Here is an 8,558-nt window from a genome sequence, read left to right as displayed (position 1 = left end):
CCTCTGATTACACTGTAACACCGTGTCCTCGGATTCCAGTGTCCTGGAGTTGAAAGACAGCTGGTTTCCATCCTCTGCAAAATAAGGCTCTCTATGCTTAGGACTGCTGGTAAGTCCTCTTCTGCAGGCTAAACAGACTCAATTAATTTCAGCTTTTCTTCTATAAAATTTCTCTCTAAATGTTCCACACTCCCATTTAAATTAGTCATGACTGGATATAGTCCTCTCTGAAGAATAGGAAGAACAAAAATATATAAGATTGGGGTAAAGGAAACATAATTATAAAGAATTATGGAGAGCCAGCACAAATGTCAAATTTTTGCAGTTTCATCAACAGCATTAACAATTATTTTTTTGAAACGACCACCTTTTTAAGTTAATTAACAAATACACAGTAGTTATGAATTTCAGATGATCATAGATAATTGCACTACACAATTCACCAAATACTGTTTATCTTCCACAACCAAAAACCATGGGGAAAACAGAGCAAATGGTAAATGCCACTAACTTCACCTGTATAACAATGGTTAAATAGTCTATTTAAGTGGCTAATGAAGAAACGCTCACCCACATGACAATGATCAAATACAAAGGGCAATGGCAATTAGCCCTGAATTGCTAAATTCAAACAGACTCGTATGACAGAAAATGTGTAACATCATACCAATAAGTCTTTGTAAAGCACATAATTGTGAAATTTAGATGTGTTATTGCCACATTATGAAAAAAATCCTCAGGCTCCGCATTAGTTGATTTCTGACCTTTTACAATATTTCTCTTATGTTCTTTTTAGCAATGGGCCATGTGTAGGTTTGTAAAGCAGCGATTCTCAAACTTTTTAGTTTCATGACCCCTTACCCTCTTTTATTTTTTTTTCTTTTATTTTTCTAAATAGGCTCCAAACCCAATGTGGAGCTCAATGCAGGGCCTGAACCCATGACCCTGAGATCAAGACCTGAGCTGGGATGAAAAGTTGGACACCTAACTGACTGAGCCATTGAGGTGCCCCAAGACTCCTTACACTCTTAAAAATTATTGAAAACCTGGTCCAAGTCGAAAATGGCGGTGGTGGCAGCTGTGGTCCAGCTCTCTGGGCTGCTAGGTTGGTCCGGGGCACAGCAGGGGCAGTCCATGTTGAGCGGTGCCCACAGCGAGGAGGGCTCAGCTCGCATATGGAAGGCCCTCACCTACTTCATAGCGCTCCCTGGCGTGGGACTGAGCATGCTGAATGGCTTCCTGAAGTCCCATCATAGAGAGCACGAAAGACTTGAGTTCATCGCCTACCCCCATCTCCACATCAGGTCCAAGCCCTTTTCCTGGGGAGATGGTAATCATACTCTATTCCATAACTCTCACGTGAATCCACTTCCAACCAGATATGAAGAGGAATAAAAAGAACCTGGACCACCACTCATAGGATTGGTTTGGACCATGACTCTGCACACGGACCAGAAAAGTATATGGGACCTTAAGCTCACCGTCCTTACTTTGATGACCAGTATACTGATCCTCCATCCCTTTGCTTATGGCAGGAGATGGCTTAAATAAATAACTTAGATTGGTCCATGAAAAAAAAATTATTGAAAACCCCAGAGAGCTTTTATTTATATGGCTTATATCTATTGATATTTACCATATTAGAAATGACAATTGAGAATTTTTAAATATTAATTCACATAAAAATAACAATAGACCTATTACACATTAATGTAAATAACATGTTTTGCAAAAAATAGCCATATTTGCCAAAACAAAAAATAATGAGACAAATGGCATTGTTTTATATTTTTGCAAGTCTCTTTATTGTCTGACTTAATAGGAGACAACTGTTTCATATATCTGCTTCTACATACAGTCATATATGTCATACAGCTTCCAGAAACTGCCACTCTACACTCAAGAAAAAAATCAGAATTAAAAAAGCAAGTATCTGGGTACCTGGGTGGCTCAGTGAATTGAGCGTCTGCCTTCGGCTCAGGTCATGATCCTGGGGTCCTGGAATTGAGCCTCTCATCAGGCTCTCTTCTCTACAGGGAGTCTGCTTCTTCCTCTCCCTCTGCCTGCTGCTCTGCCTACCTTTGTTCTCTCTCTCTCTCTCTCTCTCTCTCTCTCTCTCTCTCAATATCTCTCTCAAATAAATGAATTAAATCTTTAAAAAAATAAAAAATAAAATAATCTTGAGATTCAATGTTTAGTTGAGTGTTTGAGAAAACACATATGGGAGTGCTTAATTTATCTATCCTGTACTCCTTCATACTGACCTATAAGAGAAATGTGTGTGTTGGAGATGGGCAGCATATTAATTTCTAGAAAGAAAAGAAATAGTGTCATTAATCCCACTTCTACTCATAAAAAAATGATAGTTATTTGGCTCTTGGGAAATATTTTATTAATCCATTGTTGATTATATACCAGAAAAGAAAATGTCAAACAAATAAAATCAGCTAAGTTGGCCCAGTCCAGGAACTAAATCTCTATGAACAAAGCCATATCCTTGTTGAGAGATGGCAAAATAATCTCCACAAAATTGAACTGGAATATATGCTAATATGTGTATCTTTCACCCTTTGTAACTGGAAGGAGAAAACTGGTTGGCTCTATCTTATAGTGGAACACGTATTATAACCAAACATGGCTTATAAATACAAAAGCAACAAATGTCTTTTTTTTTTTTAAAAAAATAAAAGCAGCCCTAGGGCTTCGCCTTTGGATAAGATATCACCGGGGACATTTTTTTTTTAAATTCACTAAAATACTCAAATAGCAAGTGTCAAGGTATTGTATATCCACCCAGTTGGTAAAATAAGTCAGTTAATTTGGCAGGTAAGTATTAAGTAATCATGCTGTCAGAATCGGGTGAGTATCAAAGGGAGAAAGACAAAGACTGAACAAAGGAGCAAAAATAAAATAAGTAGCAGATTATCAAATAAGTAAATAAAAATGAGAACTTCTCAATGCTCCATTGTATCTGCCATAAACCAGTTCAACCCTGCAGATTTTTTCCCTCCTGCTCTAGTGTCAGGAAAGCAACGTGGGTGTGAGGAAACCAAGGCCTGACAGTTTGCGAACTGTGCTGTTAAGAGGGGGTTTGGAAGGTTTCAGGAAAGAAAGGCCTGGTCCCTTTAAGAAGCAAAAGCTGGGCCTCTGGCAAGCCATGAGCTGGAGAATGGCAAAGCCTGCTCCTCCATACATTAGCTTTTCTCCGGAAGAAGGGAGCCGAATTAGAAGCATGGCTGTCAGGAAAAGCCTGAATAGAGAGCATTTAAGCAGATTTTATTCAGTTCCAGGGAAATTCACACAACTTGATCTTTTCTCACTTCTTCAAACCGAAAACATATGTGTAAGTGCACTGAAACTGCCCCATCTGGGAGGCAAGGACAGAACCTTTATCAGTGAAACTTATCAGTGCTATGCAGAGCAGAGCTACATAGTAGGACCTCGGTATATATTTGGGAATCCCAAAAAAATGATGTCTCTCAGACAACTATCCACATGTAGTTGTTAGGATTTTTCTTTATTCTGCGAGAAATAGTGATTTCAGGCCTTTTCTAAGGCTAATGCCAAATTCCTTTTCATAAAAAAGACTTCTTAAACAGAATTATATGGTAGAACTGAAAGGGATAGGTTGAGCTTCTTACTTTATAGATAAGGAAACTGAGGCCCAAAGAGGTTAAATGGATTTGCCTAAGGTGGCCTGACTAGTTAATGGCAGAGCCAAGAACACCCCCGACATCCTACCCTCCCAAGCAGCATCAAGTAGACAGAGATAATGAACCTGGATCCATGGATGGATTTTAAGAGTCCAAAATCCAGGAGGGCACGTGATGTAATGAGCACTGGGTATTACAGAAAGCCGATGAATCACTGAACTCTACCTCTGAAACCAATAATATACTATGTTAATTAATTGTATTTTAATTTTTTTAAAAAAGTCCAAAACCCAGCCCAATAACATGTATGTAAAATTTCATGTGCATTGCATCTGAAGGGGAGAGAGTCCAAAGTTGTCACTTGATTTTCAAAGGGTGTGTGACCCTCAAAACTGTTAAGAATCCTAGTCTCTGGGGCACTTGGGTGGCTCAGTGGTTGAGCATCTGCCTTTGGCTCAGGTCGTGATCCCAGGGTCCTGGGATGGAGTCCCGCATCGGGCTCCCCACAGGACCCTGCCTATATCTCTGCCTCTCTCTGTGTGTCTCTCATGAATAAATAAAATCTTAAAAAAAAAAAAAAAGAAAAGAAACTGAGGGTTGCTGGAGAGGAGGTGAGTGGGGGAATGGGGTAACTGGGTGATGTACATTAAGGAGGGCACATGAGGGAATGAACACTGGGTGTTATATGCAACTGATGAATCACTACGCTCTACCTCTGAAACTAATAATACAGTATAGGTTAACTAAATTGAATTTCAATACAAAATCTTTTAAAAACACAAAGACTATATAAAGCACCTAGCATAATCCTGGCACATATAAAGTACTCACTTAATGGTAGTTATTTTTTTTAATATTTTTATTGGGCAAAAGACATAAACAGAAATTTCACAGAGGAAGACATAGACATGGCCAACAAGCACCTAAGAAAATGCTCCGCATCACTGGCTATCAGGGAAATACAAATCAAAACCACAATGAGATACCACCTCACACCAGTGAGAATGGGGAAAATTAACAAGGCAGGAAACAACAACTGTTGGAGAGGATGTGGAGAAAGAGGAACCCTCTTGCACTGTTGGTGGGAATGTGAACTGGTGCAGCCACTCTGGAAAACTGTGTGCAGGTTCCTCAAAGAGTTAAAAATAGACCTGCCCTACGACCCAGCAATTGCACTGCTGGGGATTTACCCCAAAGATACAGATGCAGTGAAATGCCAGGACACCTGCACCCCGATGTTTCTAGCAGCAATGTCCACAATAGCCAAACTGTGGAAGGAGCCTCGGTGTCCACTGAAAGATGAATGGATAAAGAAGATGTGGTCTCTGTATACAATGGAATATTCCTCAGCCATTAGAAACGACAAATACCCACCATTGGCTTTGACGTGGATGGACCTGGAGGTTATTATGCTAAGTGAAATAAGTCAATCGGAAAAGGACAAATATTATATGGTCTCATTCATTTGGGGAATATAAAAATTAGTGAAAGGGAATAAAGGGAAAGGAGAGAAAATGAGTGAGAATATCAGTGAGGTTGACAGAACATGAGAGACACCTAACTCTGAGAAATTAACAAGGGGTAATGGAAAGGGAGGTGGGGGGGGGGTTGGAGTGACTGGGTGATGGGCACTGAGGGGGACACTTGGTGGGATGAGCACTGGGTGTTATGCTAAATGTTGGCAAACTGAACTCCAATAAAGAAAAAGGAAAGAAAAAAAAGATTTTATTTATTTATTCATGAGAGAGACAGAGAGAGAGGCAGAGACACAGGCAGAGGGAGAAGCAGGCTCCACACAGGGAGCCCAACGTGGGACTCGATCCTGGGTCTCCAGGATCAGGCCCTGGGCTGAAGGCGGCGCTAAACTGCTGAGCCACCCGGGCTGCCTTCATTTAGTTTTTTAAAAATATTTTTTTAATTTAATATATTTTTTAATTGAAGTTTGAAAGATACAGATGCAGTGAAACACTGGGACACCTGCACCCCAATGTTTATGGCAGCAATGTCCACAATAGCCAAACTGGAAGGAGCCTCGATGTCCATCAACAGAGTTTCATTTGTGATAAAGGAGGCTGGAGGAACCTAAGCGTCTGTCACTAGGGTACTATGGATAAGGAGAATGTGAAGTATACATACTACAGCACACCATGCAACACTTAGAAACAACAAAGTAGAAGGACACACAACAATAAGGATAGATATTAAGGATATGGTCCCAAAAGAAAAAGATTTTTTTTGATATTTTTTATTCATGAGAGACACATAAGAGAGAGAGGCAGAGACATAGGCAGAGGGAGAAGCAGGCTCCCTGTGGTGACCCCAATGCAGGACTCCATCCCAGGACCCTGGGATCATGACCTGAGCCAAAGGCAGACTCAACCACTGAGCCACCCAGGTGGCCCCAAATGAAAAAGATATTAAGAAACAAAATGACTGGGCAGCCCGAGTGGCTCAGCCGCCTTCAGCCCAGGGCGTGATCCTGGAGAACCAGGATCGAGTCCTGCATCAGGTTCCCTGCATGGAGCCTGCTTCTCCCACTGCCTGTGTCTCTGCCTCTCTCTCTACCTGTGTCTTTCATGAATAAATAAATTAAAAAAAAAAAAAGAAACAAAATGACTGGGATGCCTGGGTGGCTCAGTGGTTGAGCATCTGCCTTCGGCTCAGGTCATGATCCCAGGATCCAGGATCAAGCCCTGCTTCGGGCTCCTTGCAAGAAACCTGCTTCTCCCTCTGCTTATGTCTCTGTGTCTCTCATGAATAAATAAATAAATCTATTTTTTAATTGAAGTTCGATTTGCCAACATATAGTATAACACCCAGTGCTCATCCCATCAAGTGCCCTCCTCAGTGCCCATCACCCAGTTACCCCATCCCCCTGCCGGCCTTCCCTTCCACTACCCTTTGTTCATTTCCCAGAGTTAGGAGTCTCTCATGTTTTGTCACCCTCTCTAATTGTTCCCATTCATTTTCCTTCCTTTTCCCTATAATCCCTTTCACTACTTCTTATATTCCACATGAGTGAAACCATATGATGACTGTACTTCTCCAACTGACTTACTTCACTCAGCATAATACCCTCCAGTTCTATCACATCGAAGCAAATGGTAGGTATTCGTCCTTTCTAATGGCTGAGTAATATTCCATTGTATATATAAATAAATCTTTAAAAAATTTTAAAAAAAAGAAACACAATTACTTCTCTGGAAAAGCCATTAATGTAAATCTTTAAAACATGCCCACAATATAATCTTACATATTCTGTAAGGTTATTCTTACACAATCTACATATTCTGATATATACAAATATGAATATACACATTAGACCCACTGGAATAATTGCCAGTGGGGGGCAGGGGAGAATGGGGAGTGGCAGTAAAAGGTAAAGAAAGAAAGAGTCAAGAAAAGTAAAGAAGGAAGGAGGGAGGAATAGAGGAAGGGGAGAGTCTTGCAGCTTTTAATGATGACACTGTATTTTGCATTGGGGAATATAACTCAATCCTCCAATGTAACAAATGAACAGCACCACCAGATGGTTGCCAATGATGCTTGGTAGGTACAATAAACTTGGGGACATTTCAAAACTAAATATTGGGCAACTACAGGAATATGTTCTATTCTCAAATAACTGGACTACTCTGCTATTCTTATCACTTATTTGACTAAATGTCCTTTCCTCTTTCATTGTAAATATCCCAACTTGGAGAAACGAGAAGGGAGCCTAGAAAGTGAACAGAAATGGAAGAGACTATTAATTTTAATATTAACCTATTAATCTTCAATGAACTAAAGTCAAACAGTGAGAGAGACACTATATACTATGATTCATACTTTAATACAAAACAGGCCAATTACCAATACCAATATTTGAATGCTGGCACCATTATTTATTCATCATGGACACAAAAAATGCAGGAAAATACTCAAATAGCAAGTGTCAAGGTATTGTATATCCACCCAGTTGGTAAAATAAGTCAGTTAATTTGGCAGGTAAGTATTAAGTAATCACGCTGTCAAACTCGGGTGAGTATCTAAGGGAGAGAGACAAAGACTGAACAAAGAATGGGGGGGATTACAGAAAAGAAGTAAGAAGGGGGCCAAAAATAGGCAGAAGGAGAAAATAAATACAGTGTGACAGGTTCAACAGTGGGATGGATGTCTCCATTCCATCACAGAGAGATTATCCTAGAAATAAGGACAGATGCTTCACAGTAACATCAGTGGCGCTGAGGGGTTTTGTCCATCAGGATGAGGCTGTTCACAAAGGTGGACTATGGATGAGAGCGGCCTTTCAGCATTAGCTGTGTCCATCTTCTGTCTTAATGTTTTACTTGCCTGACAACACATTGGGGACCATACATAACACACTCACATATAGACAACTAACCCTCACTGTCTAGGCCAAGGGCTGGCGAACTTTCTCTTTTTCTTTTCTATTTTTTTCTCTACAGGCCAATGATGACACCATGGTTTGTCAGGCATTTTCATTCTGTTTGCCAGGCAATTATTTTCTCAATTTATGTTTTCCTCATATTACCATGTTGTGTTCCTTGTCTTTATGAGAGGCAGGAGATAAATTAGGTCACTCAGAGATGATGGATTTAGATGATAGCAAACACCCTCTTCTGGGCATCTCCTTTCCACCAATGTTAATTCTCTCTCTGTCCTCAGCCTGCGAGTTTTTTATTTCCCACACCTCTACTCTCATCACTTGACTTAAAGGTGCCCTATTCCTAGAGTCAGTGTTTGATTTTTTTAAGAGGTCTTGTCCTCTAGGAAACAGAGAGCCATGGAAGTACCTTCTAGGAGGTCTCAATATGGCCTCAAACCCTCTTTCTCTTCCCCTTATAACCAATCCATCAGCAAATCCCGTTGGTATCTCATCTCTCTATTCCAACAGCCCTGTTG

General features: G+C 40.4%; 1 pseudogene; it reads left to right on the top strand.

Annotated features, from left to right (window-relative positions):
• The first annotated feature begins 1,062 nt into the window (after nucleotides 1-1,062).
• LOC112919070 (cytochrome c oxidase subunit 6A1, mitochondrial pseudogene) lies at nucleotides 1,063-1,395 on the top strand (annotated as a pseudogene).
• Nucleotides 1,396-8,558: the final 7,163 nt, after the last annotated feature.

The sequence above is a fragment of the Vulpes vulpes genome, chromosome X (assembly GCF_048418805.1).
Source record: "Vulpes vulpes isolate BD-2025 chromosome X, VulVul3, whole genome shotgun sequence".
Taxonomy (NCBI): Eukaryota; Metazoa; Chordata; class Mammalia; order Carnivora; family Canidae; genus Vulpes; species Vulpes vulpes.
This window is presented reverse-complemented; position numbering and strand designations above follow the sequence as displayed.